The sequence below is a fragment of the Epinephelus lanceolatus genome, chromosome 3 (genome assembly GCF_041903045.1).
Source record: "Epinephelus lanceolatus isolate andai-2023 chromosome 3, ASM4190304v1, whole genome shotgun sequence".
In the NCBI taxonomy this organism is placed as follows: domain Eukaryota; kingdom Metazoa; phylum Chordata; class Actinopteri; order Perciformes; family Serranidae; genus Epinephelus; species Epinephelus lanceolatus.
The window spans coordinates 7,859,941-7,871,787 of NC_135736.1; the positions used below are offsets into that span (position 1 = coordinate 7,859,941).

The window sequence follows — 11,847 nt, forward strand, 5'->3', positions numbered from 1 at the left end:
AGATAAGATAAGATAAGATACACCTTTACTGATCCCATAATTGAGAAATTCCAGTGTTACAGCAGTCAAGGAGAAAGAGTCAGATTAAAGATTTCAAAATTAAACTTAAAAAACTTAAATAACTAGGCATGCAAATAAGTACAAAAATACAAGAGACGGCGATAAATAACAATAACAATAATAATAATAATATTAATAATAACAATAATGAAAATAACAGGAAGTGGATAATAATGAGCAGCAGTGAATGAAAATGAGCAAAAAATGAGCATTGGATAAAGGGAGCACATCTAGTGCAAGTGATTGTATGTGCAAAACAGCAGACAGCTGTGGTGTCCATAAAGTGTCCATGGTGCAGTCTACTGTGAGCAGTGCTGGTTATGTAGCCTGACAGCAGCTACATAACCAATTGTCCAATTGTCCAAGCTTCACGTCTTATTTTGTATTTTTTTAAATTTTGCAAATCAATTTAAATCTTTTTTTTTTTTTTTTTTTTTTATAGTGAATCACTTTTTTCTACCATAAATCACAAAGTACTAAAAATTTAAAATATTGTCAAAAGACAACACATATCATAACATAATGGCTTTGGATGTCATGTTATACTGTATATGTTATACACACATAACAAATGACCAGAGATCCGCAAACTACATTTTAAGAAATGACCTTTTTGTAAATTTGATCTAATGATCTCAAAGATTTTGTAAACTACAGTCTGGGCTGAGCGTCACAGAGAAGGCTGCTCTATTACACTCACACTCATACAGACACACACACACTATAACTTCACACACATGTACAATATATCCATGCACAGGCAAGGGCACTCACACATATGTATGCTCACACAACAAAATCTCGTTTGTACAACAACAGGACACCCAAGGCTGACTGGCGCCCTGCTCAACCAGTTTCTGACACACACACACACACAAACAGGACAGCTCGACAAGACAGCAACTGATCGCACACACATAAATCCCCACACAAATAAACATCGAGTCCCTGTCCCATAACCTTGTAATGAAGGTTATAGCAGTCAGCTGGGTCAGTGTGAACACTGGACCAGCTGAAGAAATGTCCTTCCAGATACCCACTGTGTGTGTGTGTGTGTGTGTGTGTGTGTGTGTGTTCTTAGTTCTCCAGGTGAGAAAACACACCATGTCCCTTAACTTAGCAGCCAAACTGATGGAAGATGAAAGCGAGGAACAGACAGAAAGGAAAAGAAAAAGAAACACATGACGGGTTCCCGGCCAACCTGTAGGATGATGGGACGTGTAATCACAGTGCCGTCGTTTTGGTTCTTCTGCCACCATTCAAAAGCAACGATCCAGCTTGTCACTTTCTCATCTTCTCTTCCTCCTTCTCTCCTCCTTTTGCTCTGTCTGTCAGGTTCTCTCCGGCCTCTCGTTTGCTGTCAAGGCGCCTCCTGTCTTCAATGACAGGTCCCCCAGAGAAGAATCAGAAGAGATCTCAGACACAACTAACAAACTCTCAGATACATCTACCAAACACACACACTGAGAACAAGAGAGAGGACAAGTCAGAGTTTCTGTTCTCCTTTTGGTGTTTTTTTGGATTCTGACTCAGATCCTCTCTGTTTGTCCTCTCCTCTGCTCCAGTCACGACAGCGCTCGTAGACGCAACAGCAGGAGGCAGGAGAGGGGAGGGAGCACACAAGGTCTCGAAGTGGAGGAGAGAGAGAGGGAAGGTGGTGGAGTTGAAGGAAAGAGGGAGGGAGGGAGAGATGGAGGGAGGAATGGCAGTGGTAATTAGTGAGTCTGTACCTGACTCTCACTGACATAAGCCCCACATTCCTGGGAAGGGGGGAGAGAGGGAGGAGAAAAGAAAGGAAAAAGTTCCAAACACACACCAACACGCTAATGATCCCAGGAAACTCATCAGAGAATCCACCTGAAAACAAACACAAATCTATCTTCTCTTACAGCACAGCATCGCAGACGCGGAGCTCAAGTCAGAGGTTGCATGATCTTGAATGAAGGTCCAAAACTCTCCAAAGACTTCCTCGCAAAGTGTTTAGCCTTCTCTTCTGTCTCTTTCTCTCTGTCCGTCCCTCTTTCTCTCTCGATCATGTGTGTGGTGTACACACTGCCGCCTCCTAAAACTCACCAAACCTGAATCTGACTGCCCAAACCCCCAACACACCTCCCTCCCTCCTTCCCTCCTATCATTCCGGATGAGAAATGCTATCCTCCTGTGGCCTGGCCAATCTGTGTGTTAGTGTGTGTGCAGCCAGACCTGAATCATTTCAGCCAGAGCAGCATTCCTGTAAAGGAGTATCCTGCACACCTAGTTCAAAACCTCACACACCACATGATCATTCTCATCCGCCACATGGTTATTACCGATGATCACACACACACCGACCTTTCACTCATTCACAAATGCATGTGCCCACCCCCGACGTCATGAGGACAAGCTGTCTTTATGTTACACCGTTCACACCCTTGACGTACGCAGGTGCCTCTGTAATGACAACTTTCACTAATAACAACTGTCTCACACCCGATTTTCATTCCTCAAACAGTCAGTCAGCGTGAGTGTGACACAGACAGGCCTGAAATGTGAAACTTGAACTGAAAGTAAAACAGTGGAAGATAACCCAAACACCACCGGCTCAACTGCTGTTTCTTATTCTCCTCTTTCATATCTCCCACGCACTCTTAATTCTCTTTTATTTCTGACAATTTCATACTTGTTTGATCACGCAGAGCAGTTTCAACACTACCAGGCCTCCTGCATTCACCTCTCATTCAGGGTGTGTGTGTGTATGTGTGTGTGTGTGTGTGTGTGTGTGTGTGTTTGCCTACCTGGATTCCTTGCAGAATTCGACGTGGGCGGGACCAGGCACTTCCTCCTTCCTGATCTCAGGTGCGTGGCGTGTGTGACGTCTTCGTGACAGCAAGTTGTCATGGAGACAGAGAGCAAGTTAGAGAGCTGTACTGAGCAGTAACAACCGCAGTCAGCCAACTGACAGACTGAGGACAGAAGAGAGAAGTGAGGAAGCTGGATTTCTGTTTAGAGTAACAACACACACACACACACACACGAATACATTCAGATAAAGCCCCCCCCCCCCACACACACACACACACACATACACGCACAGTAGGGAACTTGCGAGTGTGTGTGTGTATAGGAAACTGAGATTGAGTCAGACGTGCTCACACAGAGAAATAACGTTTCAACACAGCGGCTGAACTCCGGGCTGGGAGGAGGCCGGAGCCGTTGGACGTGTTGCTTAATATGTTTCACTTTAATGCTTACTTAACACAAGTTGAATGAAGTGTGCAAATGCAGATGCATTCATAACACTGAGTTCAGTTTTCAGATCTGTAATGTTGCAAGTAGGCTGAAAAAAGTTTTCTTACTTCAGGTGGAAGCAGTGAAGTGGTTTATCAGTATTTAGTCATCATTATTTGATTACAGAGTAACAGTGTGTTGGCAGATAAAGTCTATTTACATGTGCAGGACAAAAACATTCAGTGTCTTTCTGTATTTTAGCTACAACAGTTCACATCCACTCATGTTGACAACTATCCAAATCACACCAAAGTGTTTTAGTCCCAACTCCACCATTCATAACTCCTCAATCATTTTCTCACAGTATGAAAATCCGCTTGCAGAGACTTGCTCGGGTTAGGTAATCCATCACTGTGACTTTAAGTCACATTATTCCTACATGTTTATACAGTGCAGGCTTTTGAAAGTCATCTGCATCAAATACTAATTTACTGACAGTATAATAACTTTGACATGTCATGAATGGAAGTATCTCAAAGGCTTTGGCAACAGTTATCAGTTGTTTAAAATAAATGGGACTTGTATGAACCTCTGTGTGGTCCTTTAACATGTGGTGAAATGGCTCAATAAAAACATTTATACAGTAATGTAAGATGTTTGTTGAATATTTGGTCCCAGTCTCATTTTGGAGCTTACTTGGAATGAAAAACCTTTAGATAAACTGAAAATTATATCACATTACATTGCACAGGTGTCAGAAGTACTTTCTCCACAGCTTTCATATAGTCTTGTAGATGATTTTGATATAAACCTTAACATGCAACTTCCTAAAACTGAAAGAGTATGTTTCTAATGCTATTACACTGTCTCCCGTTGAAACAACATGTTGGGTCATGGAATAATGCAGGGAGGATCATTCACAAACCAGACAGATTTTGGTAATAAAGATAAAGGTCATATTATTTGATGGAAGGGTCTGGATTGTTCAAAGGTTTAAGATTACTCTATTGGCTGGAGTTTTTATATACACCTCCTCAAACAGTATGTGGTTCACCAAGTGTTGAGAGTTTTATATTAAGTTATTGTGAAAACACTGGTTGGTCATTTTTGAAGCCTTCTTAAGCAAATACAACATGCAGGAAGGAAATTGCAAATATGCACACTTACGGTAGGTCAAGTAGATCAAAGTTTTACCCCATAGACTTTAAAATAATGGACATAGCTGGAGGCTTTAAACAAAGTTGGGCATTTTAATATGGGGGTCTATGGGAAATTGCCATAGGCTGTATAAAATAACCGTGACGTCACCAATTGGTTTGTGAACTCCCGTTTTAAAGCCTCGTATTTGGTATTTCTACCATCTTGCCTTTTTGGAGCCAGAAGTGACCATATTTGGATGAGAGGGTGGAGCTAACCCGAATGCTAGCTGCTAGCGTAGTTGGCATGGCGCAATTCTAGACATGATTAACTGTGATAATACTAATGCTATTTATCTCTAATGAAAAACAGACTTAAAACCATTAAAATAAGATAAACTTACCAAAAAAAAAAATTAAACGCTGTGACATCTTGCAGGGTCTTTGAACATGACTTTTAAGGCGACCGAAACGTTAAAATTAACTCTCATGAACTGAAAACACTCTGAAATAGCCAAAGATATGGCTACACCTTTACTCTGTTAATCTGGGGTTATGGCATGGTTACATAACCTAACAAGCGTTGTCGCCATGGCATCTACTTGTCAATGTATGGCGCCCACCTGTCACTCAAAGCTACCACGACCTTAATTACTCATAACTTTAAACCTTAAAGGTGCTGTATGTAAGAATGTGGCCAAAACGGTTACTGCACTCAAATTCAAAATACTGCTGCGAGTCGTGTCCGCCCCCCCTCCCCTACAGATTCGAGGTTGCTGGACAGCGGCACGCTGGAGACTGATTTGTTTGTCCCCCTGTGGGGGATTTATTTGCAGAATGGAATATACCATGTTTCTACAACAGCCCAGAATGGACAAACCCAACACAGTCTCCAGATAGGGCCATTTGTATTTTCACGGTTTTATGGTTCAGCGTCATCTACCATAGACAGAAGCCCCTCTGCACAAGCAGTGCTGGAAAAATGCCATATTAGAAAAAATAAAAAGGAAAATAAACTGCTTTATTCAGTGTTTTTACCAGTTTAAATCACCTGGTCTGTTTGTTTTGAAAATGCAAGAGACCTCTGCAGATAATTCAGCTCCTGGTAAAAACCTCATAAACAATGAAAACTGAATGAATTATAATCAGGAGAAGTTTCAACTGGTTGTAATCTGCAATCCTCACCATTGGATACCACTAAATCTCTCAAAATCTTCCACACTGCTCCTTTATTAACATTTAAATAGTTGAGTTATGCAAAAATTCATCCTCTGTACGGTTGTCATGACAGAGAAAATTAGCTATAGAGACTGAAACTGATTTTTGTACCAGCCAGGCTATAAACATGCCTATTTCTGCTGTAAAGTTGGACATTGTAACATGGAGGCCCATGGGGATTGACTCAATCATTGAGGGATAAGCCTCAAGTGGTCATTAGAGGAACTGCAGTTTTTAGCACCTCCAAGTTGGGTTCATTTTCCAGCCCGGGGGGTTGCTGCTTGGTTTCAGCCACTAAGTCCTTCTGTAACCTGTGATGGAGATTTACAAAGTTGGGTAATAGTTTTTCCATTGGTCTTTGTTTTCTCTCCGCTGATGTTTGTTGACTTCCGTTTTCTGATGTCACCACTGTCTGAGATCTCAGCAGTTACTTTGGTGTGTATAAATTTTAGCTTTTAAAGGAGTTTTAAAATTCAGCCGATTCACATTCTTGGCAAGAATGAGATGAGAACATGAATACCACATATATCAGATGGTTAGCTTAGCTTAGCTTAGCTTAGCTTAGCATAGGGGGAATAAGCTAGCCTGGTTCCATCCAGAAGTTTGGACAGAGCCAGTTTGTTTGTTGGTTGTTTTCACAGCAGGTTATGTGCCAGATTTTTCTTGGTCTCATTTAGTAACTTCACTTGTTGCTTGTCAAACTTAGGGTGACAACAAGAGTCCAGAATGCTAAAAAGCAAATAAGAGTAACGTTATTTTACAAAATGTCAGGCTATTCCTTTAATAGTTAAACTGGAATTATCCTTTAATGATAATGATGGCTTCACAAACGTTTAGTTTATACACACACACACACACGCACACACAGACTTGCTGATGTGCAGCCTTTTCACAGGGTGTAAACAAAAGCAAACTTTCCCACAATAAGCAGCTCAGACCCTGCCCTGGTTGCTACACAATAGACAGAAGAGACCTGAGACACAGAGTGCACGGATTCCCAGGAAGACACTCCGCTGGTGCTCCAAACACCCGACAAAGACACACAAAGAGACGGGGCAAAGTGTATCTATTCACCTGCAGCAAGTGGGCCCGATCAAGCCATCACATACACTACAAGGAAAACTGAGAAAGGAGGAAAACTTGGATCATATTACTATTGTATCTGCTGGTGAACTGGATTTATGATGTCAAATTGTATCGAGTGACGTGTGTTTGTGTGTGTGTGTGTGTGTGTGTGTCTTGTTTTTAATCTCTCTGTCTCTCGTGTTACACAAATAAGATCACTTACATATTTGGCTGTGATGTAGCGACATTTCTTGTCAAGTTCTGACCTTGTACTTGTACCTTGTACTACACAAAAGCAGCATTCTCCACTTTGCCACAATAATTACAGCCTAGCCTTATGTGGAAGTGTGTGTGCGCGTGTGCATGTGCATACATGCAGGGGTGGTGTGTGTGAGATTAAGATGTGGGTCTTATAGTCTCTAATTGGGTCTTGATGAGTGAAAGAGATCAAACCCAACCTCTCTCTCACACACATCCACAATAAATACACTACATGGCCAAAAGTACTTGGACAATCCTGTCCAGGTACTTTTGTGTACCGGTACTTTTGGACTGGGCTTTTTTCTTGACATTTAAGTTGTTACTGATTTTTGAGAAAAAGTTGGTGCATATTAAATGAATAACAATATAAGCAGTACCACGGCTGGGCAGTATGTAGAAAATCAAAAATCATGATATTTTTGACCAAATACTTTGAGGTCAGTTTTGTGGGGCTGACTGTTGGCAGAGGTGGGGCCAAGTCATTGTTTTGCAATTCACATGTAAGTCTCAGTTCTTTGCACTCAAGTCCCAAGTCACGTCCCAAGTCCTGAACTTGTCCTGAACTAAGCAAGTCATAATGCGCTCTTCACCAAATGTAATGCAGTTTAAGAAAACAGAGTAATGCGCTACCTTAAATTTACAAAAATCATGAGTGCTTTTTAAAATTAGGACATATTTGTTAAAACAAGTTTGTTGGAATTTGTTGCGTTTCCATCTGTAATTTTCAACCTGCATGCTTTGTATACTGCAGTTTGTTTCGTAGTTTTTGCACATGAACAAAATGATCTTTAGTATAATTTTTGTTCCAGCTGTCGCTCTAACATAATGTTAGCGCTTCATGGTTCTCTCCTGATACTTGATTGGATGCTGTTGGATTGTTCAAACAATTGATTTGTGGCAAACTTTTTAAAGAACATACTTTTTATCTTTGGACTTGGGAGAAGGTATCACGTAGGGGTGGGGGGGTCGATACAGCATAGTATCACAATATTTTGAGTGGCGACATTGTATCGATACACAGACACCAAGACGCCATATTTTATTACATACACTATCAGTTTTTGCAAATACACATTTCAATACAACTTTTGGTACTAGAATAATAAAATCATCTTTTTCAGTCCACCAGATGATGCTGATGTTTTGTTTGTTGTCTGGTGAGGTCAGCAGAGGTCTCAGTCAGCAGCATATGGCAGGTAGAGGCACTGGAGACAGAAATTAGGAATGTGCCGTCTGCATTTAAATCAAACATCCAGTATTATTTTGGATATGACACATGCGATTTGCAGGCAGTGTAATATAGGAATGACATACTCTATACTATAAAACAAAATACTACGAACATGAGGGCTCACCTAACACTCCACCATCCAGAGACAGCATTAGCTAAGCTAACGATAAATTCCCTCCGCCGAAAAATCAACTAACACTGGACACACTTGGCTTTACAAAACTACCATCCAACTCTGAGAGAGCTAAGAAAATAACACAGTCCATCACCTGCTTCATGTACAAAGATCTGCGTCCATACAGCGTTGCTGAAACAAAGGCTTTTGTTTCATTCTGACAAGCCAAGCTCTACAGAGAAGTGACGCATAAAGTTGAGGAATCTTTGAGTACAGCAGAAAGGGTGGCAACGCCTGGACTTCAAGGTCAGTGGATTCATACGTGACTATAACAGCACATTATCTCATAGAGGAGTGGTGACTGCTTTCTCGTGTTCTCCAAATGTATTCTATTTCTTGAGTCCAAGTCATGTGACTCGAGTGCACATCTCTGACTATTGGTGTTAGCACAAAATATTTACACAATGAGATTTTTGATAAATAATCATCATTGATGTGGATTGAATGGCTCAGTGGTTAAAGGTAAATAATAGAACAGCTACAACAGTCTGATAAGTTCAGAAAATCACATCACTTTATTGTGATGAAGCCTTTAACACCAGGAAAAGACAACACATTACCATTTAAAATCTAAGACAATATCCAGTCTCAAGATATCGATATGATGTTGATATATTGCCTAGCCTTAGGAACTTCATATTTAAGTGAGAGACCCAAAATGAAAAGAAAATCTGTTACATTCACAGGACCTTGTACAGACGACATCTGTTGCACGTCTGTCCGTCCCGGGGTTTCTTAAATTTTCAATTTTTTTACCCAAAAGGGGGGTACTCCTTCAAGTTTTTACTTAAGTTTTTTTTAAAAAATGTGTCTGAAATCCAACATAGAAGATAAGTTGGCCCATTCATAAAACCCATTTCATTTACAGTACACAACAGTAACAACAGGCTAACCCAAGAATCCTTGTACTATCATGTGAGCTAGCTATCTCTGAATCCCTGCACAAATCCCCTTTTTTGTCTTTACTGTGCAGCACCTGTCCATAATGTCAAGGTGACCTAGTTAGCTCTCAGTTACATACTATTGAACATACTAGCCAATTAGCTGTGTCATTATTCAAAGTTTACAGACATTCTTGTGAGCTACAGTGGATTGTTTCATAACTTTTCGAGCGACAAGAGACTCTGACACAACACCCACCTCAGAAACCACTGGCAAAAGTGCCAAGGGTGAGGCTAATACACCTAGCCATGCTACAACTGCTGCTGACCTAGCAGCAGCAGGTAAGCGCAAATGAGAGAAGACCCTAAAATATTCAGAGAATTATCTCAAGTGCAACTGAGTTTTACACAGTATGCAGTAGGGGGTCGCTGCTCCGTCTCTCTTTCAGTAAAGGACTCTTTAGCCTGAAAATGTTGAAGACCCCTGCGTTTAAGGGTTTTTTGGGGAAGTTTTTCCTCATCAAAATCAGGGGTCACAGGACAGAGGGTGTCATATACTGTACAGATTGTAAAACGTTGTGAGCAAATTTGTTATTTGTGACATTAGGGTGCATGAATAAAACTGACTTGACTACTTTTGGCCACAGAATACCTGCAGGACACCTGGCCCTTTTATGCAGTAGATCAGCTCAAGGTCACTCAAGCAGACAACACACTCACATTAAAGAAAAGATAATACTGAATGTGATTGAAGAACCCTGGTGTGAGTGTATGAAGCTATGATTAAAAAGAGAGAAGAAACTCCTTCAAGCACTGTACAGCTTCCCGTACAGATTAGACCTTTATTGAGAAAATTCCAGGTCGGCTTATGGCCGCACGACCCGCCGTCTCCAACCGGGCCGATTATTGAATATGCCGTTACACACACACACACACGAGAACACCCACACAAACACGACACATAGGGAGCAACTGGAGGCCTGTTGTGAGGCGACATTGATGACGCGTGTTGGATGGGATAATCTCTCCAGCTGTACTCTCACCCGCAACGAAGCAAGGCTCATTTGGCCCCCAAAAAAGCTCACTGAGGTTTTTCCACACAATGATGAACCCCCTGCAGCTTACCAAGCACTAATAAACTACCAAAATCTACTCTGTGTTTATCCCTCATGCTCCAGTACTACTGATTTAGACACTGGGTTCATCTGCTGAGTTTAGTGTGCGCCCTGTTCATGCAGCTGACTGATGTGAAGAGGCAGCTTCATACACATACATATACGTACTCAAATCAAATAAAGGCCAGAAAGTGGCTTTGAAATGGGTCACACACTGCAGGAAGGAGGCCGCACTCTAACGCTAACGCACCTCAGTAAAATGTCTCCCCCTGTTGGTCTCATACAGATGTCACACAGCTCTGATTTATGACTTCAGTTTAAAGGAAGATGCCCACTGAGTTTAAGTGCTTTTCTCACTATTTATGACAGTTGGCAACCTTTTTACAAAGCCTACAAAACAAGTCAGTATCGTAACAATGTTCAACCTGGTCCATTAACACTTAATAGAGACTATTCTAAACTCTTTTTACTTTAAATTTTGTCACATTTTTCACCAATAAAAAATATCATTAAGTGTGAAATGGAAGAGATGGAGAGTAAAACACAGGAGACATAATTGCAGGAAAAAACACTTTAATTTTTTTTTTTTTAAATTTATTTCCACAATTACAGTTCCAGCGCAAAATCACATATTGAGGCCAACATTATCTACCTTTTCATACATGTCCTGGTTGAAGTGAAGTGTTATGATGTTACAATATGAAACAATATCATGTAGGGTGTTGTAAAAATGAGTTTTCCCTCTACAAATGATGGCATAACATAAAGCTAGAATGTAGCATATGCTCAGAATAAATTGTCTGTTGGCTAGCTAATGTACAGAATGTATACTAGCTCGCTAAAGTTCTGAGGAATTTAGCATAATATTGAGAGAAGCTAATCATTTTCTATTTAGTCTAATAACACTTTACCAGACTAGCACAAATAAAAATGATGTAGCCTACAGAACACTCATTTTAAATTCTAGTTTTCCACTTTTATACAATTGAAAGCAATGAAACAGAGACACAGTACAGTGTTTGACACTGATTGTAGGCCTACCTACCTACAGCAGCTGAGCAATGGCTTCTGCTGGGATTCCAGCAACACCGAGCCAGATAAGCAAAACTATATTCAGAGGAGAAAAGGAAAACAATAAGAAGCAGCAGGTCACAAATAATAACTGATGTAGCCTCCTCTGGCTGCAGAGAGTCATTTTGATGAAATGGTTAATCTACAACCAATTTCTTTAGACTCAGCATGAAAAGAGCTCTCAGGATGTAAAGGAACTTTTCTAACAGCTCCAAGGGGCTGTGGTGAAACCCACTAGATCCCATAACTGTACTATCGCAGTGCACACAAAAGGAAGAGTCCCAGGCGCTGACATTGCTGTGGCATGCCAAATGAAGTTACCTTTGTTGTGTTTCACAAGAATGAAAAGTTAACCTACGCAGAGCAAGTTCTCTCATGCAATTCGTAGCTAATATAAATAGCCTGTGTAGGCGGGATGTGATAACAG

The 11,847-nt window shown here is 40.8% G+C and overlaps 1 protein-coding gene across 11 annotated transcripts in view; it reads right to left on the bottom strand.

Annotated features, from left to right (window-relative positions):
* rbm47 (RNA binding motif protein 47) overlaps nt 1–3,019 on the bottom strand; it is a 40,598-nt gene extending 37,579 nt beyond the window's left edge. For 3 of the 11 annotated variants that reach the window (XM_033623712.2, XM_033623711.2, XM_033623707.2), the window contains exon 1: nt 1,262–1,644. The gene's annotated coding sequence lies outside the window, so the exon portion shown is untranslated. Of the gene's footprint in view, nt 1–1,261; nt 1,645–1,949; nt 2,103–2,834 lie in introns of those variants that run through there. The other 8 variants (XM_033623709.2, XM_033623708.2, XM_033623699.2 and 5 more) reach the window with 6 other exon arrangements.
* Nucleotides 3,020–11,847: the final 8,828 nt, after the last annotated feature.